Below are 19,616 nucleotides of genomic sequence, written 5' to 3'. Positions count from 1 at the left end.
ACACACACACACACACACACATACACACACATATACATACATACACACATACATACCTATATACACACATACACACACACATACATCCATACACACACATGTACATATACATACATACATACCTACATACATACATACATACACACACTTGTACATATACATACATACATACATACATACATACACACACACACACACACACACACACACACACACACACACACACACACACACACACACACACACACACACACGTGCACACCTACCTACACACACCCATGCGCAAGTATATACACGCATACCCACATACGTACACATGTGCATACACATACACACACATACACACACGTACACACGTGCATACACATACAACCAAAAATATATACTTATAGAAATAAATATTTAAAAATATATATATACAGACACACACACACACACACACACACACACACACATACATCTACATACCCACCCCAGAATAGTAATCTACACTAATTTAAAATATACACATACCTAATACTAAAATGCTAAGAGAGAATAATAATAATAAAGTACACATAGTAATTATATGTACGCACACCTACACAGACACAAGCACCACGGAGGTCTGGTGGGAATCTAATCGTGAGAGTGGGCCAGGCTATGACAAAGGCAGAACAGCACAAAACATCAACTTGCAATCCAGGTGTTTGCGTCTGCCCCTTCCCAGCCATCACCCCCAGACCCTTGCAAGCAATAACTAACTGGTATGGTAATAGGAATAATGTAAGAATTGAAAAATAAATAACGAAACAAAACAAAAATGGGGGAACATAAGTATATCCATCCGAAAGTGTCAATGATCAGACCTGGAAGGCCTCCCAAACAGGCACCACCCCGAACCCAGTCGGAATTAAAGTGAAACTGACGTTAAATGAGAGCTCTAACCGCCCTCCATTGGTCAGCTCAGCGTGTTACATGTTCGGCAGGCCCTGTCGAGACCGTTTAGTACGGTTTCACCCGTTATGGTATAGTATGGGTTCGAGTCCATGAGCAGACCCTAACACACAATGACAAGGCACTCTAGCCTGTACGGGGGATTGGCGTATATTCCCGGATAAACTTCTCTGCGTCCGAGACCGAGGAGAGCCAAATCTTCTCTCCGGAAGGCGGGGTAATTCTTAGTCTTGCAGGGAAGAGCAAGGCTGGGCGAAGATGGAGTTTGTAGAGTTTGGTCATGACATCTCTGTAGCCGGCGCGGTGCTTTGCCACATCGGGCGCATAATCCTCGTAGACACGGAAGGGGTGCCCTTTATGTAACAGGTTGCCCCTCAGTCGAGCCTCGCGCAGGATAAGATCCTTGGTCTTGAAACTGTGACAACAGATGATTACTGGGCGAGGACGTTGGCCCGGTCGAGGCACTGGGACAAGGGCGCGATGTGCACGGTCCAGTTGGGGATCTGAAGCCAAAACATCCGATCCCATTGCATCCTTCAATAGCTTGGCGAAGAAGTCGGTGGGGCGAGAGCCCGCCTCTATCCCCTCTGCCAGCCCAACAACGCGAAGGTTGTGACGTCTGGATCGGCCCTCCAGGTCGACCACTTTCACAGAAAGCCTCTGCACACTATCCTGCAATGACGTGCATAGCTTCTCCAACTCGTCGATCCTACCAGCGTTGAATTCAGAGGCTTTCTCAAGGTCCACAATACTCTGGCCCTGCGAGGCGACCGTTCGAATGGTGCTCTCAATTTTAGTGTCCAGTTCAGCAATAGTAGCCTTAAGATCCTCAGCTATAGCAACACGTAGTTCTCCCAGAGCGCGGGTAAGTTCTGTAAGTGTCACGTTGTTACCTGTGCCTTCCGCCATGTCTGTCTCATTGTTTGGCGGGGAGTAGGCCTCCGAAGTGGATTTATTGTCCTTTGGTCACTTATTACTCTGCGCAAGACCGTGATTTACCATTCTGATAGTGTCTAGAACGCACGAACAAAACGTCGCTCATGGAACATAACGATGGATTATTTGGGACCAAACCTACATTTGTTATTGAAGTAGAAGTCCTGGGAGTGCATTCTGACGAAGAACAGGAAAGGTAAGACCATTTTTCTTATAGGAAATATGATTTTGGTGAAGGCTAAACTGGGTGGGTGTCTAAATAGCTAGCCCGTGATGGCTGGGCTATGTACTTAGAATATTGCAAAATGTGCTTCATCCGAAAAGCTATTTTAAAATCAGACATATCGAGTGCATAGAGGAGTAATGTATCTATAATTCTTAAAATAATTGTTATGCTTTTTGTGAACGTTTATCGTGAGTAATTTAGTAAATTGTTAGTAAATTCCCCGGAAGTTTGCGGGGGGTATGCTTTTTCTGAACGTCACATGCTAATGTAAAAAGCTGGTTTTTGATATAAATATGAACTTGATTGAACAGACATGCATGTATTGTATAACATAATGTCATCAAAGGTTAGTGCTGCATTTAGCTGTGGTTTGGGTTTTTGTGACATTATATGCTAGCTTGAAAAATGGGTGTCTGATTATTTCTGGCTGGGTACTCTGCTGACATAATCTAATGTTTTGCTTTCGTTGTAAAGCCTTTTTGAAATCGGACAGTGTGGTTAGATTAACGAGAGTCTTGTCTTTAAATAGCTGTAAAATAGTCATATGTTTGAGAAATTGAAGTAATAGCAATTCAAACGTTTTGAAAATCGCGCCACAGGATTCAACTGGCTGTTACGTAGGTGGGACGAATTCGTCCCGCCGGTCCCATAGAGGTTAAGACCGTATTAAAATCTCCCACCATAATAATAGAGTCTAGTGTGGCTTGTAGAATTGATAGATTCTTCTATATATTTTCAAAGAAGCTTGGATCATCATTGTTTGGACTGTACAGGTTAATAAGCCATATCTGTTTATTGTCCAATAACATAATAACATAACAAAATAATCCATCTACCTTGATGATCTGTTTGGACAATTTGCACATTTGGATCAAAATTACTGTTAATTAAAACCATCACCCCTTTTTAATATCTTTGCCCATGGGAGAAATATATTTCACCCCCCAGTCCTTTTTCCACAAAACTTCATCCAAAATTGTTGAATGAGTTTCCTGTAAACAATAGATATTATATTCCTTCTCTTTTAGCAAGGTAAATACTTATCGTCTTTTCTTATTATCTGCTAAGCCATTACAGTTGTAACTGGCTATACTTATTTCACCACTTACCATAATGAGACACAACTTTCAATTCTATTTATCAAAATATATGTTTGTAAACGTACCATTAAAAAGTAACATGATGATTGAGTGTCTATATAGCTGTACCATGATATTTGCATTGCTACTAAGTAAACCTCCAATTGGTCCCTACTATTCCACCCGCTAAAAGTCTTCCTCATTCCTAGTTGGGTTGTCATCCCAATTCGAAAAGAGCACACAGTGCCATTTACCGAATTTAAGTAAATCAATTGCCAAATGCATTTCCATCGCCCTCACCTCGATTTGTATTATATACCTCCAATTGAAGGGGGGGGGGCATATATAAATATATATTTTTTTTAAATCCTGTTTCTCAATGTCCATAATGAGTTATTCATATTTGTAGTAATGTAGGCAATTTATGCAAAGGATTTTACCTCTCACCAGTCTCGCCATTACCAAAATTACATTTTTGCAAGCAATTATTGTATTAGCAAACAATTATTGTGAATCATCCTATATTGTCCCAAACATCTTTTACTCCTTCGCAACAGTTGTGGGATACACACTCAACCCTTTCCCCCCACACAATCATAGGCTCACATTCTCAGCAGTTGCACCATCCCAGAGCCCAACTCAAGAAAGGTCTTGTTTTACGAATGCATATACAGTTGCAGCTGTATGAGAAGGCCTGCAAATAGCATGTTATTTGTGTTTCATATTATTCAGTCGTTTTGATATGGTTGTGGCTCTAAATTGGAGTGTTGGAGTCAGGACTCTAAACTGTGACCTTTTGGTCACATGTGCTCCTAAATATTTTGCTTTGTGACCTGGAATTTCTATAGGGGAGCACCAGTGAGCCTTTGAATTTTCATTGTTGGACATAAAAGACTGTAAAAACACCAGAAAATCAGCTCCAAGTGATTTTAAACTCTTACATCTAGACGTTCCGCTAGCGGAACACCTGCTCCAATATCCAATGATAGGCGTGGCGCGAATTACAAATTCCTCAAAAATCCAAAAACTTAAATTTTTTAAACATATGACTATTTTACACCATTTTAAAGACAAGACTCTCCTTTATCTAACCACACTGTCCGATTTCAAAAAGGCTTTACAGCGAAAGCAAAACATTAGATTATGTCAGCAGAGTACCCAGCCAGAAATAATCAGACACCCATTTTTCAAGCTAGCATATAATGTCACAAAAAACAAAACCACAGCTAAATGCAGCACTAACCTTTGATAATCTTCATCAGATGACACACCTAGGACATTATGTTATACAATACATGCATGTTTTGTTCAATCAAGTTCATATTTATATCAAAAACCAGCTTTTTACATTAGCATGTGATGTTCAGAACTAGCATTCCCACCGAACACTTGCGGTGAATTTACTAAATTAATCACGATAAACGTTCACAAAAAACATAACAATTATTTTATGAATTATAGATACAGAACTCCTTTATGCAATCGCGGTGTCCGATTTTAAAATAGCTTTTCGGTGAAAGCACATTTTGCAATATTCTGAGTAGATAGCCCGGCCATCATGGCTAGCTATTTTGACACCCACCAAGTTTGGTACTCACCAAACTCAGATTTACTATAAGAAAAATTGTATTACCTTTGCTGTTCTTCGTCAGAATGCACTCCCAGGACTTCTACTTCAATAACAAATGTTGGTTTGGTTCCAAATAATCCATAGTTATATCCAAATAGCGGCGTTTTGTTGTGCGTTCAAGACACTATCCGAAGGGTAAAGAAGGGTGACGCGCCCGGCGCGTTTCGTGACAAAAAAATGCAAAATATTCCATTACCGTACTTCGAAGCATGTCAAACGCTGTTTAAAATCAATTTTTATGCGATTTTTCTCGTAAAAAAGCGATAATATTCCGACCAGGAAACCCTGTTTTCGTTCAAAGACTGAAAATAAAATAGTTCTCAGATCGACCTCTTACCAAATGCGCTACTGTTTTTCAGCCATGGCCTGCAAAGTCATCATTCATCGTTCTGGCGCCTTCTGAGAGCCTATGGGAGCGTTAGAAAATGTCACATTACAGCAGAGATCCCCTGTTTTAGATAGAGATGATCAAGAAGGCCAAGAAATAGTCAGAGAGGGCGCTTCCTGTTTGGAATCTTCTCAGGTTTTGGCCTGCCAAATGAGTTCTGTTATACTCACAGACACCATTCAAGCAGTTTTAGAAACTTTGGAGTGTTTTCTAACCAAGGCTAATAATTATATGCATATTCTAGTTTCTGGGCAGGAGTAATAATCAGATTAAATCGGGTACGTTTTTTATCCGGCCGTGAAAATACTGCCCCCTATCCATAACAAGTTAATTTTGGAAATCTATTCCCATGTCACGTCCTGACCAGTAGAGGGTGTAGTTGGGTCAGGACGTGGCAGAAGAGTGTGTGTTTTTGATTGTTCGTTGATTTTGGCCGTGTGACTTCCAATCAGGCACAGCTGTAGAGGGTTGTGGCTGATTGGGAGTCACACATAAGTTACCTACGTTTCCTTCGTGTTTCGTGGGTAATTGTTCTTGTCACAGTGGTTGCACCTGACAGGACTGTGTTGGCTGTCAGTTTTCTTGTTTTGTGTAGTTGTAAAGTGTTCGTTTAATTAAATCATGTTGAACACTAACTCCGCCGCATTTTGGTCCATTCCTAAAGACAGCCCTTACATCCCAAGTATTCCCACACATAATAGAGAGACGTGATTGTATACAAATGTCCACAAGGTTTGAAATGATTGTTTTATGTTTTAGTCAAATATAATGTAACGACCTCTAAATCATACATGAGCAAATATCAGTTCTTGAATTCTCAAATTAAAACGGTTTATTGAACCAGAACTCTCACAGGCTACTGTCTGGTCGTAGCCCACCCCAAACAAAATCCTAAAGAAACAGCAACAATTAAAAATATATATATATTTCACCTTTATTTAACCAGGTAGGCCAGTTGAGAACTGCGACCTGGTCATTATAAAGCAAAGCAGTGTGACACAACACAGAGTTACACATGGAATAAACAAACGACACCACACAGTTACACATGGAATAAACAAACGTACAATCAATAACACAATATGAAAAAATCTATATACAGTGTGTGCAAATGAGGTAAGATTAGGAAGGTAAGGCAATCAATAGGCGGTAGTGGCGAAGTAATTACAATTTAGCAATTAAACACTGGAGTGATAGATGTGCAGAAGATGAATGTGCAAGTAGAGATACTGGGGGCAAAGGAGAAAAAAAAATAATAATAATAACAATATGGGGATGAGGTAGTTGGATGGGCTATTTACAGATGGGTTATGTACACGTGCAGTGATCTGTGAGCTGCTCTGACAGCTGATGCTTAAAGTTAGTGAGTGCAATTCGTTCCAGTCATTGGCAACAGAGAACTGGAAGGAAAGGCGGCCAAAGGAGGAATAGGCTTTGGGGGTGACCAGTGAAATATACCTGCTGGAGTAACATGGACTGTCGGGACAAGAAAAGAGAGAGAACAAAGCACAAGCTGGTCTTATATCTTGCGATGCCTTCTCTCTGTGTACAACTGTGAAGTTGTATGGCTGAAGATCCTCCAACCAGCGGGCAACCTGCCACTCTGGCTCTTTGAAAGACATGAGCCACTGGAGAGCAGAGTGGTCAGTCCTTTCCGTGACGGACACGCCACCCAGGTAGTACTTGAAGTGTCTGATGGATGCCACCACAGCAATGACATCCCGCTGGGTAACAAAACAGTGGCACTTGTGTTTGTTGAATGTCTTACTGAAGTACGCCACCACTCTCTCCCCAGTCTGGCCCCACCTGGGTTGGCAACCCACCCATGCCCACAGTGCTCGCGTCTGTGTCCAGGATAAAGGCAAGCTAGGGTCAGGGGGCACCAGCACGGGGGCCTTGATCAGTGCACGCTGGAGGGTTGTGAAGGACTCCTGACACTGCACTGTCCATGTGAAGGCCTTGTTCTTCGACAGCAGGCAGTTTAGGGGAGCGGCAACACTGGACAAGCCCCTTACAAACCTCCTGTACTACGAGGCCAGGGCCAGGAATCTCTTTAGCTGCTGCTGGTCAGTGGGGGTGGGCCAATCTTGGACAGCCTACACTTTGTCCTCAATGGTGCTGATGCCCTCTCCCCCCACTTTGTGCCCTAAGAAGGATACCTCTCTGAGGGGAGGGGGGGCAGCTATGATGGGCAGGTGACAGAGGGGCTGGGGAAAAGTTGCACACAGATGTCGGGGAGGATGCGGGGCAGCCATGGGTCTCTGCTGCTTTGACTACTCTCTCAAGGGGACCGCTGGGCTACACAAATGCAACTTCTGGGGGGAGGGGGGGGGGGTCATGGCGACCGCAGGCCCTCCCTGGAAGCTCAGTGTGTCCCAGTCTAGGTCTAGCCGGCACCCTGTGCTCCTAAGAAAGTCCAACCCCAAGATACAGGGGTCCTGTACAGCCGCTACCCACACAGGATGAAGCACAGTCCTGCCCCCAACGGTCAGAGTCATTATCCGCTTCCCTTTCATGGTTGCCAGCTCACCTGTAACCGTGCGGAGCTTGAACTGTGTCCAACCTGGTACAATGTCCAATCTCACCAGGGTAACCGTGGACCCCGTATCCACCAGGGCAGAGCAGGGCACAGTGACAGGGACGTGACAAGTTCCCAACACAGATCCGGCCCACCAGAACCCCTGTGCGCAGTTGTCTGCTTCTGAGAGAAGTGGACTCTTGCTTCCCCGTCTGTGCCGTTGGGCTCCTCCTGGCGATGGTGGGGGTTGGGTAAGAGAGCCAGGGATCCACACTGACCCCTGGGCCCTGGAGGACATGGGGCAATCCCTGCGCAGATGGCCTGGCTGGCAACACCCCCCATGGGGCCAGAGTGTGTGTTGTGTGCCATTTGTAGTCCTACAGCACAAATTAGTTCAGTTATTTCAGCCACCCGTGCAGGCTTTTCTGGCTCCGGGCTGCTCTGCACCACAGCCGCACAATCTCCCTCTCCAAAGCCATCTCCAAGGCTTTTTTTAATGTCTCGGGATGAGCCAGTTGGGTCTGTGTGCAAAGCTCCTTAAGAGAGAGCGCATGTTTGAATAGCTAACTCTACATGTAAGGGGGCATGTGAGCGTATGTGAGTAGGCGTCTACTCAGTGATCCAACTAAAGCCCCATAATTACTTCTGTCCTCCGGACTAATCAATATCAAACAGGACAGAGCATCGTCCATGAGGCACAAAGCTAGTTGAAGTGCCTTATCTTCACCCTATTAAAGAGACAGTGTAAAATGTTCAATGTAATGCATCTCAATAGGAAATTAGTGCTTATACATAATGTGGAAACATCACTTTTTAATTTCAATGACAGGTATTCATATTAACATTTTAGCTTTTTATAATAAACACATGTATTTACAGGATTACATATTAGTTTCTAGGGCACAACATGTGCTTCAGAAGTAGCTAGAATTCATATAGGCTCAACCCAGTATCACAGATTATTGTGAAATAGACATTTTTTTATGTGCAGTGCACAATTTTGTATACAGTGTATTTTAATCACAGATAAAGACAGTAGGTTACTTAAGACATACATGATAGGAGGGAGGTTGGTCAGGGGAGATGGGTGTGTGTATAATGCAAACATCTACACTGAACAAAAATATAAATGCAACATGAAAACTCATGTTTCATGAGTTTAAATAAAATATCCCAGAAATGTTCCACAAAAAACATATTTTTCTCAGATTTTGTGCACAAATTTGTTTACGTCCCTGTTGGTGAGCATTTCTCCTTTGCCAAAATAATCCATCCACCTAACAGGTGTGGCATATTAAGAAGCTGATTAACCTCTCTGGGGTATGTGGGACGCTAACTATTTAACAGCCAGTGAAATAGCAGGGCGCCAAATTCAAAACAACAAAAATCTCATAATTCAAATTTCTCAAACATACAACTATTAAATCCCGTTTTAAAGATACACTTCTCGTTAATCCAACCACATTGTCCGATTTCAAAAAGGCTTTACGGTGAAAGCATAACATTAGATTATGTTAGGACTGCGCCAAGACAAGAAAAACCACATCTATTTTCCAAGAAAGGAGAGGCGTCACAAAAACCAGAAATACAGCTAAAATGAATCTCTAACCTTTGAAGATCTTCATCAAATGGCACTCATAGGACTTCATGTTACACAATACATGTATGTTTTGCTCGATAAAGTTCATATTTATATAAAAAAAAAACATTTTACATTGGCGTGTAATGTTCAGAAATGTTTTTCCTCCCAAAACTTCCGGTGAATGAGCACATCAATTTACAGAAATATTCATCATAAACGTTGATAAAATATTCAACTATTTTTCAAAGAATTATAGATACACTTCTCCTTAATGCAACCGCTGTGTCAGATTTCAAAAAAGCTTTACAGCGAAAACACACTTTGCAATAATCTGAGTACGGCGCTCAGTCACCATTTTGTGGAGTCAACAAAACTCAGAAATAGCATTATAAATATTCACTTACCTTTGATGATCTTCATCAGAATGCACTCCCAGGAATCCCAGTTCCACAATAAATGTTCATTTGTTTCGATAAAGTCCATCCTTTATGTCCAAATACCTCCATTTTGTTTGTGCGTTCAGTCTAGTAATCCAAATCCACTGTGCTCGCGCAGTGAGTACAGACAAAAAGTCAAAAAAGTTATATTACAGTTCGTAGAAACATGTCAAATGATGTATAGAATCAATCTTTAGGATGTTTTTATCATAAATCTTCCATAATATTCCAACCGGACGATTCCTTTGGAACGCAGCTAACTCTCACATGAGCGTGGGCCACTGAGCTCATGTCATTTTCTCAGTCATCTGACTCCATATGCTCTTGTTCTCTCCCCATTCACAGTAGAAGCCTGAAACAATGTTCTGAAGACTGTTGACATCTAGTGGAAGCCTTAGGAAGTGCAAAATGACCTCACAGACACTGTATATTGGATAGGGAATCACTTGAAAAACTACAAACCTCAGATTTCCACACTTCCTGGTTGGATTTTTTCTCAGGTTTTTGCCTGCCATATCAAATCAAATCAAATCAAATCAAATTTATTTATATAGCCCTTCGTACATCAGCTGAAATCTCAAAGTGCTGTACAGAAACCCAGCCTAAAACCCCAAACAGCAAGCAATGCATGTGAAAGAAGCACGGTGGCTGGGAAAAACTCCCTAGGAAAAACTCCTGAGAAAGGCCAAAAACCTAGGAAGAAACCTAGAGAGGAACCAGGCTATGAGGGGTGGCCAGTCCTCTTCTGGCTGTGCCGGGTGGATATTATAACAGAACATGGTCAAGATGTTAAAATGTTCGTAAATGACCAGCATGGTCAAATAATAATAATCATAGTAATTGTCGAGGGTGCAACAAGCACGTCCGGTGAACAGGTCAGGGTTCCGTAGCCGCAGGCAGAACAGTTGAAACTGGAGCAGCAGCATGGCCAGGTGGACTGGGGACAGCAAGGAGTCATCATGCCAGGTAGTCCTAGGGCTCAGGTCCTCCGAGAGAAAGAGAGAAAGAAAGAGAGAATTAGAGAGAGCATATTTACATTCACACAGGACACTGGATAAGACAAGAGAATACTCCAGATGTAACAGACTGACCCTAGCCCCCCGACACATAAACTACTGCAGCATAAATACTGGAGGCTGAGACAGGAGGGATCAGAAGACACTGTGGCCCCATCCGATGATACCCCCGGACAGGGCCAAACAGGCAGGATATAACCCCACCCACTTTGCCAAAGCACAGCCCCCACACCACTAGAGGGATATCTACAACCACCAACTTACCGTCCGAAGACAAGGCCGAGTATAGCCCACAAAGATGTCTGCCACGGCACAACCCAAGGGGGGGGGCGCCAACCCAGACAGGAAGACCACGTCAGTGGCTCAACCTACTCAAGTGACGCACCCCTCCCATGGACGGCATGGAAGAACACCAGTAAGTCAGTGACTCAGCCCCTGTAAAAGGGTTAGAGGCAGAGAATCCCAGTGGGAAGAGGGGAACCGACAAGGCAGAGACAGCAAGGGCGGTTCGTTGCTCCAGCCTTTCCGTTCACCTTCACACTCCTGGGCCAGACTATACTTAATCATAGGACCTACTGAAGAGATAAGTCTTCAGTAAAGACTTAAAGGTTGAGACTGAGTCTGCGTCTCTCACATGGGTAGGCAGACCATTCCATAAAAATGGAGCTCTATAGGAGAAAGCCCTACCTCCAGCCGTTTGCTTAGAAATTCTAGGGACAATTAGGAGGCCTGCGTCTTGTGACCGTAGCGTACGTGTAGGTATGTACGGCAGGACCAAATCGGAAAGATAGGAAGGAGCAAGCCCATGTAATGCTTTGTAGGTTAGCAGTAAAACCTTGAAATCAGCCCTTGCCTTAACAGGAAGCCAGTGTAGGGAAGCTAGCACTGGAGTAATATGATCAAATTTTTTGGTTCTAGTCAGGATTCTAGCAGCCGTATTTAGCACTAACTGAAGTTTGTTTAGTGCTTTATCCGGGTAGCCGGAAAGTAGAGCATTGCAGTAGTCGAGCCTAGAAGTAACAAAAGCATGGATTAATTTTTCTGCGTCATTTTTGGACAGAAAGTTTCTGATTTTTGCAATGTTACGTAGATGGAAAAAAGCTGTCCTTGAAGCAGTCTTGATATGTTCTTCAAAAGAGAGATCAGGGTCCAGAGTAACGCCGAGGTCCTTCACAGTTTTATTTGAGACGACTGTACAACCATCCAGATTAATTGTCAGATTCAACAGAAGATCTCTTTGTTTCTTGGGACCTAGGACAAGCATCTCTGTTTTGTCCGAGTTTAAAAGTAGAAAATTTGCAGCCATCCACTTCCTTATGTCTGAAACACAGGCTTCTAGCGAGGGCAATTTTGGGGCTTCACCATGTTTCATTGAAATGTACAGCTGTGTGTCGTCCGCATAGCAGTGAAATTTAACATTATGTTTTCGAATGACATCCCCAAGAGGTAAAATATATAGCGAAAACAATAGTGGTCCTAGAACGGAACCTTGAGGAACACCGAAATTTACAATTGATTTGTCAGAGGACGAACCATTCACAGAGACAAACTGATATCTTTCCGACAGATAAGATCTAAACCAGGCCAGAACTTGTCCATGTAGACCAATTTGGGTTTCCAATCTCTCCAAAAGAATGTGGTGATCGATGGTATCAAAAGCGGCACTAAGATCTAGGAGCACGAGGACAGATGCAGAGCCTCGGTCTGACGTCATTAAAAGGTCATTTACCACCTTCACAAGTGCAGTCTCAGTGCTATGATGGGGTCTAAAACCAGACTGAAGCGTTTCGTATACATTGTTTGTCTTCAGGAAGGCAGTGAGTTGCTGCGCAACAACTTTTTCTAAAATTTTTGAGAGGAATGGAAGATTCGATATAGGCCGATAGTTTTTTATAATTTCTGGGTCAAGATTCGGCTTTTTCAAGAGAGGCTTTATTACTGCCATTTTTAGTGAGCTTGGTACACATCCGGTGGATAGAGAGCCGTTTATTATGTTCAACATAGGAGGGCCAAGCACAGGAAGCAGCTCTTTCAGTAGTTTAGTTGGAATAGGGTCCAGTATGCAGCTTGAGGGTTTGGAGGCCATGATTATTTTCATCATTGTGTCAAGAGATATAGTACTAAAACACTTTAGTATCTCCCTTGAGCCAGGGTCCTGGCAGAGTTGTGCAGACTCTGGACAATGAAGCCCTGGAGGAATACCCAGATTTAAAGATGAGTCCGTAATTTGCTTTCTAATGATCATGATCTTTTCCTCAAAAAAGTTCATAAATTTATTACTGCTGAAGTGAAAGCCATCCTCCATTTGCGAATGCTGCTTTTTAGTTAGCTTTGCGACAGTGTCAAAAAGAAATTTCGGATTGTTCTTATTTTCCTCAATTAAGTTGGAAAAATAGGATGATCGTGCAGCAGTGAGGGCTCTTCGATACTGCACGGTACTGTCTTTCCAAGCTAGTCGGAAGACTTCCAGTTTAGTGTGGCGCCATTTCCGTTCCAATTTTCTGGAAGCTTGCTTCAGAGCTCGTGTATTTTCTGTATACCAGGGAGCTAGTTTCTTATGACAGATGTTTTTAATTTTTAGGGGTGCAACTGCATCTAGGGTATTGCGCAAGGTTGAATTGAGTTCCTCGGTTAGGTGGTTAACTGATTCTTGTCCTCTGACGTCCTTGGGTAGGCAGAGGGAGTCTGGAAGGGCATCAAGGAATCTTTGGGTTGTCTGAGAATTTATAGCACGACTTTTAATCTTCCTTGGTTGGGGTCTGAGCAGATTATTTGTTGCAATTGTAAACGCAATAAAATGGTGGTCCGATAATCCAGGATTATGAGGAAAAACATTAAGATCCACAACATTTATTCCATGGGACAAAACTAGGTCCAGAGTATGACTGTGGCAGTGAGTAGGTCCAGAGACATGTTGGACAAAACCCACTGAGTCGATGATGGCTCCGAAAGCCTTTTGGAGTGGGTCTGTGGACTTTTCCATGTGAATGTTAAAGTCACCAAAAATTAGAATATTATCTGCTATGACTACAAGATCCGATAGGAATTCAGGGAACTCAGTAAGGAACACTGCATATGGCCCAGGAGGCCTGTAAACAGTAGCTATAAAAAGTGATTGAGTAGGCTGCATAGATTTCATGACTAGAAGCTCAAAAGACGAAAACGTCATTGTTTTTTTTTTTGTAAATTGAAATTTGCTATCGTAAATGTTAGCAACACCTCCGCCTTTGCCGGATGCACGGGGGGTTTGGTCACTAGTGTAACCAGGGGGTGAGGCCTCATTTAACACAGTAAATTCATCAGGCTTAAGCCATGTTTCAGTCAGGCCAATCACATCAAGATTATGATCAGTGATTAGTTCATTGACTATAACTGCCTTGGAAGTGAGGGATCTAACATTAAGTAACCCAATTTTGAGATGTGAAGTATCACAATCTCTTTCAATAATGGCAGGAATGGAGGAGGTCTTTATACTAGTAAGATTACTGAAGCGAACACCGCCATTTTTAATTTTGCCCAACCAAGATCGAGGCACAGACACGGTCTCAATGGGGAAAGCTGAGCTGACTACGCTAACTGTGCTAGTGGCAGACTCCACTAAGCTGGCAGGCTGGCTAACAGCCTGTTGCCTGGCCTGCACCCTATTTCATTGTGGAGCTAGAGGAGTTAGAGCCCTGTCTATGTTCGTAGATAAGATGAGAGCACCCCTCCAGCTAGGATGGAGTCCGTCACTCCTCAGCAGGCCAGGCTTGGTCCTGTTTGTGGGTGAATCCCAGAAAGAGGGCCAGTTATCTACAAATTCTATCTTTTGGGAGGGGCAGAAAACAGTTTTCATCCAGCGATTGAGTTGTGAGACTCTGCTGTAGAGCTCATCACTCCCCCTAACTGGGAGGGGGCCAGAGACAATTACTCGATGCCGACACATCTTTCTAGCTGATTTACACGCTGAAGCTATATTGCGCTTGGTGACCTCTGACTGTTTCATCCTAACATCGTTGGTGCCGACGTGGATAACAATATCTCTATACTCTCTACACTCGCCAGTTTTAGCTTTAGCCAGCACCGTCTTTAGATTAGCCTTAACGTCGGTAGCCCTGCCCCCTGGTAAACAGTGTATGATCGCTGGATGATTAGTTTTAAGTCTAATACTGCGGGTAATGGAGTCGCCAATGACTAGGGTTTTCAATTTGTCAGAGCTAATGGTGGGAGCCGTCGGCGTCTCAGACCCCACAACGGGAGGAGCAGAGACCAGAGAAGTCTCGGCCTCCGACTCCGACTCGCTTAACGGGGAGAACCGGTTGAAAGTTTCTGTCGGCTGAATAAGCGACACCGGTTGAGCATTCCTACAGCGTTTCCCTCCAGAAGCCATGAGAAAGATGTCCGGCTGCGGGGACCGTGCGAGGGGGTTTATACTAACGTTACTATCTGTACTTACTGGTGGCACAGACGCTGTTTCATCCTTTCCTACACTGAAATGACCCTTGCCTAACGATTGCGTCTGAAGCTGGGCTTGCAGCACAGCTATCCTTGCCGTAAGGCGATCGTTCTCCTGTATATTATGAGTACAACGACTGCAATTAGAAGGCATCATGTTAATGTTACTTAGCTTCGGCTGTTTGAAGTCCTGACGAACCATGTCCAGATAAAACCTCCGGGGTAGGAGAGTTGAATGAGAAAAAAGTTGAGTGAGGGAAAAAGTAAAAATATACGGTAATGAAAAAGTAAAGACCGTCAGGTAGCAAAGTAAAAACGGCAACAAAAACGCACAACAGCGTAAACAAGTCTGCAAGTTGTGACCGGAAACAGGAAACAGGAAACATACTCCTGGACAATAGGCTGTCATACAGACAGGGGCACACGAGTTCTGTTATACTCACAGACATCATTCAAACAGTTTTAGAAACTTCGGAGTGTTTTCTATCCAAATCTACTAATGATATGCATATCTTAGCCTCTGGGACTGAGTAGCAGGCAGTTTACACTGGGCACCTTCTTCATCCGGACGTCAAAATACTGCCCCCTACCCAAGAGAGGTTAAACAGCATGATCATTACACAGGTGCACCTTGAGCTGGGGAAAATAAAAGGCCACTCTAAAATGTGCAGTTTTATCACACAACACAATGCCACAGATATATGAAGGGGTGTGCAATTGGAATGCTGACTCTAGGAATGTCCACCAGAGCTGTTGCCAGATAATTATCTACCATAAGCCACCTCCAACGTCGTTTTAGAGAATTTGGCTGTATGTCTAACTGGCCTCACAAAAGCAGATCACGTGTAACCACGCCAGCCCAGGAACTCCACATCCAACTTCTTCACCTGCGGGATCATCTGAGACCAGTCACCCATTCAGCTGATGAAACTGTGGGTTTGCACTTCCAAAGAATTTCTATACAAACTGTCAGAAACTGCGTCAGGGAAGCTCATCTGCGTACTCATCGTCCTCACCAGGGTCTTGACCTGACTGCAGTTCAGCATCATAACCGACTTCATTGGGCAAATGCTCACCTTCGATGGCCACTTGCACGCTGGAGAAGTGTGCTCTTCACGGAATAATCCTGGTTTCAACTGTACCGGGCAGATGGCAGACATTGTGTATGGTGTTATGTAGGCGAGCGGTTTGCTGATGTCAATGTTGTGAACAGAGTGCCCAATGGTGGCAGTGTGGTTATGGTATGGGCAGGCATAAGCTACAGACAATGAACACAATTGCATTTTATCGATGGCATTTTTTTCTTAAGGTATCTGTGACCAACAGATATGATATTCCCAGTCATGTGAAATCCATAGATTAGGGACTAATTCATTAACTTCAATTGACTGATTTCCTTACATAACTGTAACTCGCATTTTAGCAACTTTGCCACTACTTAGCATTTTTTTCTTAACCCTTTAACTACTTAGCTAACATGTTACCTAACCCCTAGCCTAGCTAAAGTTAGCCACCTAGCTAGCTTAGCTAATGTTAGCCAACTAGCTAGCCTAGCTAACGTTATCTTCAACAAATTTGAATTCATGTCATGTACACATGCATTAGAAAGAAAAGGAAGAAAATGTGTTGTGATGAAATTGAATAAGTAATTTGTGTCCATTTCACAATAAGCTGTGATATTGTGTTGATAGGCTATATAAAAATCTTATTTTCTGGTGCTCCTAAATTGTATGTTGTGCTCCTTACTTTTTAAAGTTTGGAGCACCAGGGCTACCAATGTTTTAATTTGTTTTATTTAGAGCCCTGGTTGGAGTGTTGTCAAATTGGAGTGCGTTAATGGAGTGTAGTCAACTGACAACAACTTTGGTGTGATTGTAGTAGTGCTAGCTAGTGAAGATTGAGTGCTTGAGTGTGTGTGAGAGAGAGAGGACAAGGTTAACCTCCATCCCCGCTCCCGGTGATACTAGAAGCCCTGCAATGCTGTAGGAAACAGCTGGATGTTAATTGAAGGGAGACTCAACGGTACGGCACTCGGTGCTGCATGGGGTGTGTGAGAGTTCAGACCCAGGCAATGTCCCAGCCCTGCTGTTGGCTTCTATTAGCTGCAGTACGACAGGCAGCGATGGGCAAGAGTTCAGTCTGGTAAACATCAAAACCACAAGGCATTTTCCCCCGGAAAGCTTCTTAGGGATAGCCCCATTATTTCGCCTAAATGACATACCCAAATCTAACTGCCTGTAGCTCAGGCCCTGAAGCAAGGATATGTATATTCTTGGCACCATTTGAAAGGAAACACTTTGAAGTTTGTGGAAATGTGAATTGACTGTAGGAGAATATAACACAATAGATCTGGTAGAATAAAATACAAAGAAAAAAACAACCGTTTTTTTTTCTACCACCATCTTTGAAATGCAACAGAAAGGTCCCTGTTCCAGCCATCACTCTGGTTGTGATTCTGATGGTGTCCACAAGATGGCAGCAGTGTATGTGCAAAGTCAGATAACTTGAAGTATGAGCGAACTACATGACATTTAATGTGAAGTCACCCAGGTACATTTGGGACATTTACATTCATATTACATTTTTCTGCAAGAATATCATCAAATCTGTATACTTGGACGTTGATTTAGCTTTTCTCCAGTATTAGTAGACATATTATAAGTTCAACATTTGCAAAACAACCAGTTTTCATAACTTCATAACTCAGAATATTCTAACTGTTGAGGACAGATGTTCCGCTAGCGGAATGCCTAGCCAATATCCAATGGAACAGCGTGGCGCGAAATACAAAAACCTCAAAAATCCAATAATTTCAATTTCTCAAACATACGACTATTTGACACCATTTTAAAGATAAGACTCTCGTTAATCTAACCACATTGTCCGATTTCAAAAAGGCTTTACAGCGAAAGCAAAACATTAGATTATGTTAGGAGAGTACATAGACCAAAATAACCACACAGCCATTTTCCAAGCAAGCATATATGTCACAAAAACCCAAAACACAGCTAAATGAAGCACTAACCTTTGATGATCTTCATCAGATGACACTCCTAGGACATTATGTTACACAATACATGTATGTTTTGTTCAATAAAGTTCATATTTATATCCAAAAACAGCATTTTACATTGGCGTGTGATGTTCAGAAAATGTATTCCCACCAAAAACTTCCGGTGAATTTACAAAAATACTCATCATAAACGTTGACAAAATACATAACAATTATTTTAAGAATTATAGATACAGAACTCCTTTATGCAACCGCTGTGTCAGATTTTAACCGCTGTGTCAGATCTTCGTCAGAATGCACTCCCAGGACTGCTACTTCCACAATAAATGTTGTTTTTGTTTGAAATAATCCATAGTTATTTCCAAATACCTCCGTTTTGGTTGTGCGTTCAGGTCACTATCCAAAGGGTAACGCGCGAGCGCAATTCGAGACAGAAAAAGTCAAAATGTTCCATTACCGTACTTAGAAGCATGTGAAACGCTGTTTAAAATCAATTTTTATGCTATTTTTAACGTAAAATTGCAATAATATTCCAACCGGACAATAGCGTATTCATTCAAGGAGAAAAACAAAAAACAGCGTGCTCGCGGGACCGCGCATATTCAATCCCTTTGTTGCCAGGCAGACCACTCAGTAACTGAGCTCCTATACTCTGCCCAGTGACAGGAGAAGGCTCAAAACACTTTCTGAAGGCTTTAGACAGCCAATGGAAGCCTTAGAAAGTGCAACGTAACAGCACAGATACTGTAGTTTCGAAAGGGACTAGAAAGAACTACAATTCTCAGATCCTCCACTTCCTGGTTGACTTCTTCTCAGGTTTTTGCCTGCCATATGAGTTCTGTTATACTCACAGACACCATTCAAACAGTTTTAGAAACTGCAGAGTGTTTTCTATCCAAATCTACTAATCTAGTAGATTAAAATCTAATAATATGCATATTCTCGTTTCTGGGCAAGAGTAGTAACCAGTTTATATTGGGCACGTTTTTTCATCCGGCTGTGAAAATACTGCCCCCTATCCATTTCAGGTTAACATTTTTGTCCAAAAGGAAAAGGCTAGATTAGTAGCTACATTTTACGACATATACAGTGTTTCCCAGCTCATTGGCTATCAGGCTATCTTTGTTTGACCCCGATTGGTGCTTATTTGACAAAGTTAGAGATGTTCAAGTGAAGACCGCCTGCGTCATCGGCGTGCCATGAAGGCGTCGCTCTCTGATCAAATATGGTGTCCTATAGGATATACTACACCCCTAATGATATAGTGTAGTCTGGTTACGTTCTAGGATCTCTGAGGAATGCATACAAATGTGATTTGACTGGTTGAAACAACGTTTAGGGTTCGATTTTCACAGATTCCTTTCTTTGCAAATTGAACTAGTGGAAATACAAAATCGATCGTGCATGCTATAGGGACCTTT

The sequence above is a fragment of the Salmo trutta genome, chromosome 20 (genome assembly GCF_901001165.1).
Source record: "Salmo trutta chromosome 20, fSalTru1.1, whole genome shotgun sequence".
Taxonomy (NCBI): domain Eukaryota; kingdom Metazoa; phylum Chordata; class Actinopteri; order Salmoniformes; family Salmonidae; genus Salmo; species Salmo trutta.
This window is presented reverse-complemented; position numbering follows the sequence as displayed.